The sequence below is a fragment of the Vulpes vulpes genome, chromosome 6 (assembly GCF_048418805.1).
Source record: "Vulpes vulpes isolate BD-2025 chromosome 6, VulVul3, whole genome shotgun sequence".
Taxonomy (NCBI): Eukaryota; Metazoa; Chordata; class Mammalia; order Carnivora; family Canidae; genus Vulpes; species Vulpes vulpes.
The window spans coordinates 114,435,439-114,450,436 of NC_132785.1; positions in this window are offsets into that span (position 1 = coordinate 114,435,439).

Below are 14,998 nucleotides of genomic sequence, written 5' to 3' on the forward strand. Positions count from 1 at the left end.
AAGAAAAGATGCCCCCAAATATAAAATTGGGGGGATTTTATATATTGCAAGATATATAAAATTGGTACCAAATCAGTGAGCATAGTAACTATTAGAGAACTTCTGAGACAGAGGTTCTCTTTGGGCAGAAATGGTCTGAGATTTTCCAGACAAAAGGACATTTACCTCGAATGGCTGATATCCAAGTGTCAAATTCATTTCAGATCCTGTGGACGGAAATCAGTTTCAAAGCTTAAACAAAAGATACCACAAATCTTGATTGTTTTTTTTTTTACACAACAAATATCATAATTCAGGGCTCTATAGACTTAGATTTTTTTTATATATATATACAGAATGGGTCACAGTGAGACAGAGATGGTGTGGGGAAGGAACAAAAACTTTCCACCTTGGGGTGGAGATAGCTTTGTTTCTCAGGGTAGATTATGTGAGGGTGAAGCACATACTTGGCTTTAAGAATTCACCGTGAAAAAAAAAAGAATTCACCATGAAATATGGATTGGCTTTGGGTATCTTTCCATGCTCCTCTTTTCCCACACCCCCACACATGCTCCCCGTCTTTCTGTACTTGGATACAACTACCTGGGGTGGTGCCGTGCTGGAGAGGCAGAAATGAGAAAAAGAGGTGATGATATCTTCTCTTGAGGAACCTGGGTCACTGGAAGAGGGGGACATGAAATCAGAAAAGTTCCAAGGCCTTGGTACTACAATGCAAATGAATAAGTAACTGCTGTGGAAGCTGGGAACACCAAGGAGCCAAAGGCCTCAGCAATTTGCAGAAGATTTCCAGGTGCCAAGCTTGTGCTGTTTGTGTTGGGAATGCAAAGGTACAATTGCCACATGAGGCAGGCTTGGTGCCTCCCACCTAGTGTTGGAAGTAGGCAGCTTTGAGTTGCTTCCTTCCACGGGCTGGAAGGCAAACAAACCTGAGTGTTATTCGCATGAAAAGAAAAAGATCATGCATTTTCTTTGTAAAGGCATCTGTAGTAATTGCCTCTTGCTCTTTTAACAAATTATCACAAATTTTGTGACTTTAAACACCACGTATTCATTATATAATTTTGGAGGTCAGAAGAAACCAAATCAAGGTGTCAGCAAGGCTGAGTTCCTTTTAAAAGCTCTCAGGGGGGAATCTGTCCCTTGTATTTCCTACTTGAAGGAAGCTGCCTGCATTCCCTGACTCACAGCTCCTTTCCTCTGTCTTCAAAGCAATGTGACATCTTCCATCTTTCTTTCTGTCTTTGACCCTCCCACCTTCCTCTGAAAAGGACTCTTGTGATTTCACTGAGCCCAACCTGGTAATACAGGATAAGTTCCTCATCACAAGATTCTCAATTTAATCACACCTGCAGAGTTCCTTTTGTCATATAAGGTAATATATTCACAGTTTCTGAGGATTAGGACATGACATGGACATTGTTAGGAGGCCATCATTCAACCTACAATGGTACCTAAGTGTTCTCCTGAGAGTTGACCCTTCCGCTTTTCTTTCGTCTCCTACATCTTTCCACTACATTATCAGTCCCAGATCCTTCCACAGGGAATGCAGAATGGAAACAGTATAGCTCAAGAAGTTCTAATTTAAAACTCCAGGCTAACAATGGACAAGTTTTAACCTTTCAAAGCCTCCATTTCCTTTTTTGTACACCAGAGATTATAAAGAGGCCTATTCATTGGGCTGTGATGAAGATTTAATGAGATACCATGTATAAATATACTATGGGAGAGTCTTCACATAGAATATGCTCAATTAATGTTGGCTATTATTTCTGCTATCATTCTGAGTAGGAGGCTGGCAAGACACACAGGCAGAGAAGAAAGGTCTCTAAAAACATGTGCTGTACTGAGAACTTAGCTCAGTTTTGGTTTTTCTTTTTTTTTGTTTGGAGGTTCTTGGTTTTCATGAAAACCAGTTTCCATTGGCTGATTCTCTCTTACTCTAGGAAATCAACTTGTTCTGACTGACACATCCCAGCAGTGTACCCTGAGTCTCACTTTAGGGATCTAGGGAAGGAAGAGTCCCTTTCATGCTTTCAGTGTTGTGGGAATTTTAATTCTAGAAGCTCTTTGAAAGCACCATGCTGTATAATTTCCTAAATTCAACTTCTGATTTCAGCCTGGCATTATGAGGAAAATCATCTCATTTAATTTATTTGTCCTGATGTGTAACTGATAGCTAAAAAACCTTCTATTTTTCCTTTTCAAATAAATGTTGCTCATTAAACCAATAAAACCTCTGAATGGTGAAATTTCAGAGTGACAAAGGGGATGAATGTAATCTGGAGATACACTGGAAAATATATTTGGGCAATACATTTGCTCAGTTATCAGCTGTATTTTTTTTTTTTTTTTTGCCTAAGGAAAAATGGCCCCAGTATTCGGTTGCTCTAAATTATTCTTGCTTGATAGCCTTTTCTATTCCTTCAATTTCTGAACACACATTTTCTCCATTTAGGTATTCTCAAAAGGGTTCCAAAGCTCTGGGAAAATAGGAGGAATGGGGTAGTTAGCATCTAGGACTAGAGTGTTGGTAGGCATCTATTTGATAATGTAGGACCTAAGTTTTTAAGTTAAGGACCAGCCTGTATTACAATTTGCTTTCTGTTTGTTTTCAACTGCTTTAATCAAAGACATTTTAAATTCTACTCAGTTATTAAATATCCAACATATTGGGATCACATAAGCAGATATATTATCCAAATTTTTATTCATGTTTTTTTCAGAGCTATCTTTCTGAAAATGAAATGTAACAGTAGTCTTTAGGCATCAGGTTTGATGAGCCCAATAAGGACATGGAATCTGCACCAGTAACTGTAGCAAATGATTAGGTGGCTCACAGCTCTTTAAACTCCAAAGACTCTCTCAGGAGAGAGGGCATGGTTCTTTTATTGATGATGCAAGGTGCTAGTGGGAAAGGCCTAAGAGATCCAAGTCCTATTCATCACAAAAGAAACCTTGCCAGCTCCCGACAGGTGTGACTTGTTTTGGAGTTGTAAAGACTGTTCCTGAGGGATGGAATCACAGTTTGGGTAAGAACTTTTGTTTCTGCACAGTTTGATCCAAAGCATAGAATTTTGATGTGCCTCTTGACATGGAAATCTGAGAATGCCTTACATGTAGTTAACTGATGGTCTTCTCAGGGGTCTGGGATGATAAGAACAGTTATCATTGATTAAATAGCTATGGCCAGATGCTTTTTGTGTATTTTTTTTTTATCTTAATCACAGTTCTACAAGAGGGGTATTAGGACATTTGCTTTACAACTCAGGAAAGGAATATTCAGGATGATACTCAGGGTTACATATTTACTAAGCTATCCCTGGGAGTTCTGGAAAAATTCACCTTTAGAGTTAGCCATACTGGGGGAACTGTCAGTGTTCTCTACATTTGAAGATAAAGAAGAGATTAAGTATGAGAAGATATAATTTGAAAAACCATGACTTACTTAAAAACAAATGAAAACAAAACCAAGAAATCACTTCATTACATTAAAAATCATCCAGTACATTATAAAAAATAGTATAGTACTTTTTAAACCATACTTTGCAACCCAATAGTGAATCATGAAATTTATTTATTACTTCCCAAACATTTTAATTTTAGTGAAATAGAAGAAAATAAAATACAAGAGAAAATACCACAGGGTAACCTATGGAATAAGAATGAGTGGCTTCAGGAAACATAGGTGTATATATCCATGTATGTGTGTACTCCAGCAAAAGAGAAAATGTATTGTTTTATTGTGGGTTATGGAGAAAAGAGTATGAAAAACACTCAGGGGGTTCCTTAGTATTGCTGTCTTCTACCCATTTTTATTTTTTTTATTTAAAAAATTTGTTTTAAAGATTTATTTATTTATTCATGATAGACATAGAGAGAGAGAGAGACAGGCAGAGACACAGGAGGAGGGAGAAGCAGGCTCCATGCGGGGATCCCGACATGGGACTAGATCCCGGGACTCCAGGATCATGCCCTGGGCCAAAGGGAGGCGCTAAACCGCTGAGCCACCCAGGGATCCCCTTTTCTACCCATTTTTAGAATACAGGGCCCAGTCCTTTCTTCTCAGAATTACCACTGTTAATGAAACAGCTATCCCCATGTGTTATGTAGTACAGTAGCCTGAAGCATAGCCTGGTGTTACAAGAAGGCTGAGAGGCAGAGAATTTTTTGGAAGGACTAAACAGTCATGAGCAGAGACTGTTGGGTGCTACAAATATTAATAGAGGTAGAAACATGGATCCTAGGATGACTGATCGAACCCTCTGATCTTCGTTGTTTTGGTCTTGGTTACTTGGTTTAATTTTGCTCATATTGTATTTGTGCAAGTGTGCCTGTATAAGACCTCAAATTGTTTATTCAAAGAAAGTATAATGTAAATAAGTAAATCAAATACATAAATATCAGTGTATCCATCATTCATTTAACAAATAGCTATTGAGCACCTATTTTGTGCCAGGCACTACACTAAAGGCCAAAAATGGAAAAAAAAAAAAAAAAAAAAAAGAGGGTACTCTACGATCATTGTTCTTCATGAGTTTAAATGGTTGTAGGAGAGGTCGATACATAAAAACCATCATAGCACTAAAAAAAAAGGTTATACCTGCTTTGATTGATATAAATCCAGAAGGGTACTGCATCAGTATGGACTGTATATTTGTGTCCCCCTCAAATTCATATATTGAACCCCCAAATAATGATATGTGGAGATGGGGACTTTGAGAAGTGATTAGGTCAGGAGGGTGGAGACCTCATGAATGGAAATCAGCGCATTTATATAAGGGACCCCAGAGAATTCTCTTTCTGCTATGTGAGGATACAAGAAAATGGCTGTCTACAAACCAGGAACTGATCTTTCACCAGACACCACATCTGTCAGTGCCTTGATCGTAGACTTCCCAGCCAATAGAACTGTGAGATAAATGTTTGTTGTACAGGTCTCCCAGTCTATGGTATTTTATAGTAGCTCCAACAGACTAAAATATATACCCAAACTAGCATCTGTGTAAGTATGTAGAGTAAGTGTATGTGGAGTGTGGCTGAAGAAGCAAACTTTAGCTTGCATCAAATCGTCTGGAGGGCTTGTTAAAATGCAGATTGCTGGGCCCTTCCTCCCGAGTTTCTGATTCTGTTGATTTGAGATGGGGACTGAGAATTTGCATTTCTAATAAGTTCCCAGGTAATACTGTGCTCTTGGTCCATGGACCATAATTTGAGACCCACGTTCAAAATGGTTTTAGTTACAGGCAACATCACATCTTTCTTATGTGAAATCTAATATGGAATGTTCATGTATAAAACAGACAAAAGTAGAGGTGACTGCAAGGAACCCTTGCTCTCTCTCCACTGGTTCATTCCCAGTGGTTGTTTCCATGTTTATGGAAATCGTGATTCTAGAGGAAAATCTAGTTCCACAATTCTATAGTTTTATCTATGGGCATATTTTTCTTTCACTCTCTTTCAGAATTAAATTGTTTGAAAAAGAAGCCAGTCAAATGATTTTAGAAGAGTATGTAGATTGGTGGGCAAAAGTTTTGGCCAAGAATATGGACTTATGGTTGTGTGTTTTGATTTCTGCTTTCTTCCCACCCCCCCAAACCCCTGTAATGTGGTGGTGTGGTTAGGTCTGTTCATGGACATCTTTCTTTAAAACTTTGGTTTTTGATGTTTTATTCAGTCAGGTTATGACATTTCTATGTGAGATACCATCATAAATTATTCTGAAAGCTCTGTATTACTTCTGTGTTAATAAATTCAGACTCTGAGTTAAAAACTTGGTGTTAATAACTCTTTGTTAATAAAACTCTGTTTTAACTATGTATTAATAAATATCAAGTGAGAAAAATTCTTTGGATCAAACACTTGGGTTTGGGAGCTCTTTTTTGATGGCTACCTGAAGTTAGTTCACAGTGAGGTACTATGTATTTGATGCTTAATGTCCTAATAAAAATGGGAAAATGAAGGATTATCTAGATATCTAGAATGTTAGGAAAAGCTTAGAATTGTTCATTGACAAACTGGTTGTAGTGTAATTGCTTGGTTCCATATTAATGATCTGTAATAGTAATTACCAAATAACACTTTGGTGTCTTCATTTTTATCATTTTTCATTGCAGAGAAAAAAAGACAAATGCCTTCCTGCTTTGGAAAAAAGAAACCTCTTGAAATCTTACTTTGGGATTATTCCAAGTTTTGGTTTATCCTTTGATTGTTAATGTTGTCTCAGTGGGCACCTTGCCAGATTTATCAAAAATGGAGGATTTGCAATAGCCCAGAGTTCTAACCAAGTTTAGAATAGTTAAACTTGGATGCTTAAATGAAACTTGTCCAAACTTTTTGTCTGGTTTGGGACTTTGTAAGCCTCATCTATGAAGGTACTTGGTACATTCTCCTAAAATTAAACAAACAAACAAACAAACAAACAAACACAAAAGCAATTAGAAATCAAAAAGTGATTTTTAAACAAAAAACAATCAACATTTCATGAAACCTCTAGGTCCAAAGTACAGTAGTTCCATAGTTCTGGGAAACATTGTATTCCATTCCCTATAGCTATCTCTGTCATTGATATTACTTTATTTGGATTTAAGTTTAAGGCCTATTTATTTTTTAGTTTATAACATCACCAAATCATCATCTATATCAGGTATGCTAATTTGCATCTGTTTTTCATTTTTCTAAAACCAACTGGTGACATTGGGGAGGATGGTGATGAATATGTTTTAATGTTTATAGAAGCCACTGCTTAACTTGATTTCTCAGAAAACGGGGTACTTCTGCCAAGGAGACATCTGGGAGAGATCCATCAGTGGTCACTGGTGCAAGCAAGCATTCACATACTCTCTTGGAGTTGAGAGAGATGTGTGAAAGCCTAACACATCTGGAAGACAATCAATCCTCACAGTCAACATCTGGGAATGTAACCAGCCAGGGTTGACAAAACTGGCGATTTAATGTGTTGGAAGTTCACCATCTACAGACAAGTGCAGAGTAACTGCCTGTGGATTGTGAGAGCATACATGTGCCTTGCATGCTATAATGAGCCATTAGCACCCACCTTGTGTGCATTGGAAAGGCATCAGAACACTGAGGTATGTATGGAGACATTTTCAAAAGTTTTTTCAATTTGTTTTTCTTTCAGAGCAATATATAAAACCACACTATAAATTCAGAAAAAGCAAACAAAAAGCTCAGCCTCTCTAAGCTTCCTCATTCCCTATCCTTCATGTTTTAACTTGCTATTTTCATTTTCTGGCTTCATTGTCATTTTCAAGCCATTGGTGTGTGTGTGTGTGTGTGTGTGTGTGTATTTGAGTGTCAGATACCAACATTATTGCTACTTCTCCTGCGTCCTTCTTCAGATGCATTTTATCACCTTCTGGGCAATTTCAGATGTCCCATAGCAGTAGTCAGTATCTACATTTCATTTTATTTTAAACATCAACAATAATTCACTTTGCTTAGATAACCATTTAATGTGACTCTTTAAAAGAACTCAGGTAAGAACAATAAAAATGATTAACAGCTTTACTCTCTTCTGTGATTTTTAGATTCCATTCTTTTGCTCTTTTCTACTTTTTTTGGAGGTGAAATAGGTCTGTTTCTCCCTAGACCTTTATAGCTCAAAAGATCTAGCACCAAACTACATAAAAGACATGCTGTTTTGACTTTCACTTTTCTCATTTATCTCTCTGTAGAACATGAAAATCAGTGTTTTAGCTAAATGAGAAAGATATCTGACTTTCTCACTGAAGCAGAATTTGCTCAAGAAGTAGTTGTGTGTCTTTGGCTAATGGCTAAAGATAGATTCACAGAAGGTATTCCTACCATTTTTCGTTCAGTAACATGTTTACAGAATGCTGCAAATATTTCCAAAGGAACAAAAGTAAAGTTATGAAAAAACTTGGCTGTGTTCTCCATAAGCAGATTCTAAAGTCAGTCCTGGTGGAGAGTTTTCATGGAGAAAATTCTCAATGTTATTGAAATAGTAGAATTAGTGGTCCTTTAGATTGTTCTTTTAAAATCAGATCCCTCCACCAGCAAGTAGAAAAAGAGAACCACATGGGTAATGAAAAATTCTGTAGAGCTTTACAAAGCTAGAATGAGTACCACAAACTTGGTAGTATTTAAGTTTCCTTAAGTAAATATTTTCAGCTTTCTGGTGGTGAGGCTTCTGTTGCAACTCTGCCGTTGTAGCGCAAAAGTAATCATAGACACCACTAAACAAATGAATTTGGCTGTGTTCCAATAAAATGTTACTTGAAAAACAAGTATAACTTGAGGGTTGTATTTTGCTGACCCCTGATTTAATATTAAGCATTTGAGGAGAATAGAGAGAAAAGATCTTTGAATTACTCTGGGTTCTGAGTTAAAACTCCAGTAGAAAATGGTTAACAATCTAATCAACAGAATCTATATTTTTATTGTCTAATTGAGGTGTGTCTTTTGGACTAAAAGGAAGGTACTGAACCACAGCTGTGATAAATGCCGTTAACCTAATTCTCTAGTCCTTTCTTCTGTTCTTTTCTCTTCTTTGCCTTTCTTCTTTTTACTTTTCATCCCAATTTTCTCTTTTATTGTTTCCCGTATATCTTAGACTTGTGCACATGTCCCATTCATAAATCCATTCCAAGAGAATGCTTGGGCTATTTTGACAGATAGTTAACACTTAATCCTGGCTTGATTTTCATTTAGAGTGAGAGTGGGAGAACACTTTAGCCTCAAGAAAGAAAGTTTGTTAGGCAATTTAAGCAGTTTGCATGTCTAGCAGCAGTGAAGAAAGAAGATCTTCATGTCAACACTCTTTTCTGCTGCCACTTCAATGACTGAGAGTCTGCAATCAATTACATGATATAACGTTGTCTAATTGATGGGCTATATGTGTATGTGAGTACATCATAATAGATTAGCTTCTATTGAGATAAACCATCATGTGGAAAACTCTCTGCCTGCCAAATACAGGAATCTGCCAAACCTTTTGATCAATGATATGGAATTTCTAGGGATTTATACTCAGAAAAGTGACTGTAGAAAAACAGCAGCCTCACACTCAGCACATTTGTTCTTTTGCTCCCTTGCTTCAAGTCCTATCTGTTGATATCATAGCTTGACACATTTTTTAATTCTTGTTAGCACAGTTGAACCTGTTGGATCCCATTCTGCCTTCCAATGTTACACACTAAATCACCAAGTTCACATCAGTCTCTCTGTTACACAAGAAGAAGCAGCACAGAAGGGCATAGATACATTGTATAGAAGGCTAGCAGACTTAGAGAATATTTGTCCCAAATTGATCATTTGAACCCTGAACCAGCAAGCTTGTTTGGTACTCATAGTATTATGGAAAAGAGAAGTACTGAACTGGACTTAGGTTAGGTTATACCCTTAACAGTAGTTATGGATTGGATCTTGAGCAAGTCACAAAATATCTCTGGCCCTCAGTTCTTCACAAAATGAAGGTGAACTGGGGAATTGTTAAGCCTATGTTACAGCTTAATATTCCAAGAATTTCAGATGACATCGTTTAAAAATTCTTTTGACTTTTAACTTAATAGCAGTGCATTTAATTTATTAAGCTTCAGTGTTCTAGTTATTTATTGTGTAACAAACTACCCCTAAATTTTGTGGCTTAAAAAACCACAACAAAATGCATTTTGTTTACAAATCTACATTTTGGGCAAAAATCTAAGAGGATAAGTCATCTTAGCATTGGCTAAGGCAGTACAAAGGCCAGAACCTGGAATCATCTGAAAGCTTGTTCACTCATAAACTTGACAGTTGGTGTTTGCTGTTGGCTGGAAACTTAGCTGGGACTACTGGTTGAAACCTCTATATATGGCATTTCTATGTGTCCTAAGCTTTTACAGCATGATGGCTCAGTTCCAAGGATGAGTACCTAGAGAGAGGTAGTAGGAAGCTGTATTGTTTTTATGAGCTGGTCTTAGAAGTCATGCAGCATCCTATTCACCACATTATATTTGCCAGGGAAGTCACAATAGCCTGCCCAGTTCAAGGGGATAGGAAATAGATTTCACCTCTGATAGAGGTATGGCAAGATGCTGGAAGAGCAAATGGGACTGTAAATATTGCTGTGGCAACTTTTGTAAAAAGTGATCTGCCACATTCAGATTATGACAAATACTTATATTTGAATAGAACTTCTATAGAAGTGCTAACATCATTGGGAACTCCACTTCCTCATCAATAATTAAAAAGAGAAAAAGAGCTGTATGACTCTATATCCCCAAATCTCTGCTTAATATCCACATGTGCCTTTTCTCATTTAATCTTTCTTTTTACAATTGAGGAAACTGAGGCAGGGAGCCTTCAAGTGATTAACATAAGCTCTTACAGCAGGCAAGTGTGCAGTGGAAAGTTGGACTTCAGAATCAAGGCTGTCTAGTTCCAAAACCTGTCCTTCTTCTGCCACTTCACTCATAAAACTCTTGTCCTCATGTCAGCTTTGATTTTGCTTGTTCATTTTTGACTGAAAGCGAGTAGACTTCAGATGAGATTTTAAGTGGGACTTAAGATGGAGGAAAGTTGCCAAATAGTTTAATACTTGAAGTGACTCCATATCTCAAATTAGTCTTTGCACAAGAGTTGACTTTTTCTTTTCTTTTTTTTTCACTGGAGACTGTAAAGTAGAATAATAGCCTGGCTGTTATTGGTAATTTAGGGATTAGGAAAGGACACTGAAGTATCTCTCTGATTTATATCTTGTAGGATCATAATGTGAGTACAGACGTATATATAAGAGAGTTCATCAAGGGTTAATAATGAATAAATAAATAAAGTGTCTTCAGAGTCAGATATGAGGACATAGAAGAGTAGATCAAAGCTGGCCAGTGGTCTGGACTTAAAAGGAGACAAGGAGGTATTGCCTAATGTTGGTCTTCTGTGTGAATTGGCCAGGCCGATGTAAGAGAATGGAGAGAGCAAGTGTCTCTGCTTGTCCCTGGATGAGGTTCTTCTATCAAACTCAGGTGTCAGGCAAGCCCTGCAGATTGCCAGCAATTTGAAATGGTAGCCATTGTAAAGACTCTCTGCCTACACAGCATCACTCCTTGATAATTGCTTACCCTATTCTTCAATAAACAACAAAACAAAAAATGATTGACTTAATTATCTTTTAACATATTTGGCATTGACTTGCCCTCACCAACAGTGTTATGGCATCTTGTGAACATAGTCTTATGAAAAGAATTTGCTTCCTTCCCCCTGCTCTCTTTTACACAATAGCTATAAAGAAATTTATGGTCTTCAGAAATTTACTATAAGAATTTTTGAAAAAAAAATTTTTTTTGTCTTTTGTTAATAATAGGGTAACTGTTAAAGGACCATTCTGAGTCTGTCTGACAAATGATTTTGCCTTGCTGTCTATATCAACACACTCCCCCAGTACAAATAGTTTCCCAAGGACAATTTATAGGTCTTAGCTGTGGGATTTTCTTTTTTTTTTTCCCATGTGCTTTCAACAATTGCAGTTGCTTCATAGCTCAACATCTGGATGCACATTTGGCTTCATTGTTGGAAAATAAATTAGCATCCTTGTTCATGAACAAGGGGCTGACCTTGCCCTGGACAGCAATGACTGTGTCTTTGGTTGACAGACCAGTTTTCCTTGACTGTGGGAAAGAAGCTGAAATGCATCTCTCTTCTGGCATTAATGCCCATCTCTCAGAATAGCCTGTGTCTACTCACTATAAACTGGACATTTGCCCTAGGACATGGAGCAAAAGATGACACTAATTGGAAGTTGGCATCCTGGAAAACATTGTCGGAGTCATCTCTTACAAAAAAATAACCCTTATCTTGTGCCAGCACTGAACCGTGGACTCCATGGACCTGCCTGTGTCTGCTCACACCTGTTCCAACACGGATGCCAAGAAATGGAGGGTCATGAGGAAATTAGACACACAGCGCCTTTGGGAAGCCACCAGAAGTCACTAGGCCCTTTGAAAGTCCTTTGAAATTGTAATAGATTGGACAGGGAGGGGATGACCTATGTAGATGTATTTGGCTGTGGTCATGGTCATGAGCATTGAGAATCCCACATCAAGCACCAATTTGAACAAACTGAGCAGTGAAGAACGAAGAGGTTTAAGGAGCCAGAAATAGACACCATGAAAAGGATAGAGGATCTATGTTACTAAAAAATTTTGTTAATATATTGCAGCTTTTTCTTTTCAAATTAGGTGTGATGTAAAAAAATATGGAGATAGAAATGTGTATATATATATATATATATGTTTGCATTGATATAAATAAACAGGCTTATGCATGTTAGTATCTTCTGCTATTTCATGGATTTGGGGAAACTAAAAGTCAAATCATGGACCAAGAAACAGGTTATATACACATATAAAACCTGACATCACAATTAGCATAAAAGTGGGTGTTAATCCTAACTTCAAAATACCAGTAATGTAAAGTGATTAGACTTTGTGATCATACTTCTTTTTTTAAAATTTCAATTAATGTTGAAATAATAGTGTATTATTAGTTTCAGAGGTAGAGTTTAGTGATTTATCAGTCTTATATAACACCTAGTGCTCATTGCATCAAGTGCCTTCCTTAATGCCTATCATCCAGTTACCTCATCCCTCTACCCACCGCCCCTCCAGCAACTCTCAGTTTATTTCCTATAGTTGAGAGTCTTATGGTTTGTCTCCCTGTCTGATTTCATCTTATTTTATTTTTCCTTCTTTTCCCCTATGATTGACCCTCTTTTCTGTTTAAGTTCCACATATGAGTAAAATTATATAATTGTCTTTCTCTGATTGACTTAATTCATTTGTCATAATGCCCTCTAGTTCCATTCACATTATTGTAAATGGTTAAGATTTCATTTTTTTGATGGCTGAGTATATATATTCCATATATATATATATATATATCACGTCTTCTTTATCCATTCATCTATAGAGTGATCATACTTCTCTTATTTTATCTCTTTACCTTCTTCTCAAAGGGGTCTTGAAACTTTTAAGTATATAGGACTTCATAAAATGCAAAATTGAAGAACATATATAGATGATTCTGTGTAGCCAGGAATTATGTTGATTTCCCACTATGGTATATTAATTCCTTTTCCTACTGTTCACTAAGTTCAACAAGTTAGTTAGGCACTCATTTGGTGTCAGACACTATGTGCTAAGCCCTTGGCATACAAAATATTTAGGCTACCTTTAGTTTTTCCCAGATTACTGCCCCAGTCTCTTAGCCAAAGATCTTGCTTCTGGTCTCACTTCATCATTACATCTTTTCCCAACTTGTTCTTCAAGAACAAGATCTTGAGTTACTTTTCTATGCTGTTACTTGCATGAATAAAATGCTTTAGTGATTATCAATTGCTTTCAGCATACAATGCTAGATCTTGGAAAGACACCTGAGACTCTCATAAGCCTGCTACTACTTGCCCTTCAGCCTCATCTTTGACCACCTCTTAGCATACCTCTGATTTGATGGCACAGTTAAACAGGACTGCCTGTAATTACCTGAAAGCACCATATTCTTTCTTATCTCTAGTTCTTTGCAAAAGGTGCTCCCTCAACCTGGATTACTTTCGACCCCTCTTCATGTGGTCAATGGCCACTCATCTTTCCTACTTAATGGAAATACCATTTCCTTTGGGAAGCTTTCTGTAGTGCTCCTTCTCTACCACTACAGACTTTACATCTGAAGTACTTAAGTCTTGGATGGAAATATAACAAACTGATGCACCACTGCTCTTTGTTTCCTTGGTATCTTGTGCTCTCAATATTATAGCTGGGTGCATAATCTCACACTTAGTTAGCACTCACTGTGGCCAGAAATTTTCACTTGTCATTATTTAATTCTTAAGAAAACTCTAAGTAGTTATTATTGCCATCATCCCATTTTTAACTACTATCCTATTCTATTCCTAGATGTTTTAGGAATGGTAGAATTAATTTTAAACCTTCATTGGTAAGACATCAGAGCCTGTTTTACTCTCTCTTATGATACAGTGTAATACGTTTCTTCTTCTTCGTATCTCTTACTCAACTTTAAACTTTTTGAGATAAGAAGTAATGTTTTTTTCACAGTTACATCTTTAGTGTATAGTACAATGTGTTTCATGCAGCATATTTTGAGAACACTAAGAATGGGGAGGCCTTTGTACCACCCAGAGTTGCTCGTAGAGCTAGAGGGTGGACACCTAAAAATGTAATTTTGGTATAATGAGATAAATGCACTATTATGGGTAAGCATGGGTTACTATGAGAGTGAAGATAGGGGCCCATAGCCCATACTTTGAGATCTTGGCTTCCTAAAAGAGCTGATACCTGAATTGAATATAAACAGATTAACTTATTTCCACTAAATTTGTCTCTACGGGAAATTCAAGCAATATATCCTCTCCATGACAATAAATTAAGGATAAACTCATATTTTTGAAATATTTGGCATGTGGGATATGAAGTGTGAATTTATTGGTCATAGTTTTTTTGAAAAAAGAAACCAATCCCATGAGTTGATGTACTATTGCCAAATTATTACTGAGACATGGTAAAATATTGAGGTCAAGAACTAGTCTGTAAAATTTTAATTTTGGCATTTTTCATATGATAAATGATTAATGGCAATCTGATTGAATAGTAAATGTGTCTTTAAGAATAGGCTAGATTGAAGACTTATGGTCTTCCAAGACCTGGTAGTTTCTGATCCTTGGTTTTGCCAATGATTTACTCTAAAGATAATAATATGAATAGGATAAGTAGTATTGTAGAGCAGATGATTACAACTTTGAGCTAGGCTCCAAGGATTTCTAATCTGAATTCAAATGAGCTCCTGAAATGTGTATCAATAGATCCAGTTTTCAATGATCACGGACACTTACGGCAACCAGGGCTGCTGTCCTTGGTGCTGACGGTGATGTTTCCATGGATGCTCTTTTGAGTGAGAGTGAGGTGGGGCGGGGCAGAGGGAGAGTTTAGGCATCATCCTAGAAACCAAAAAAAAAAAAAAAAAAAAAAAA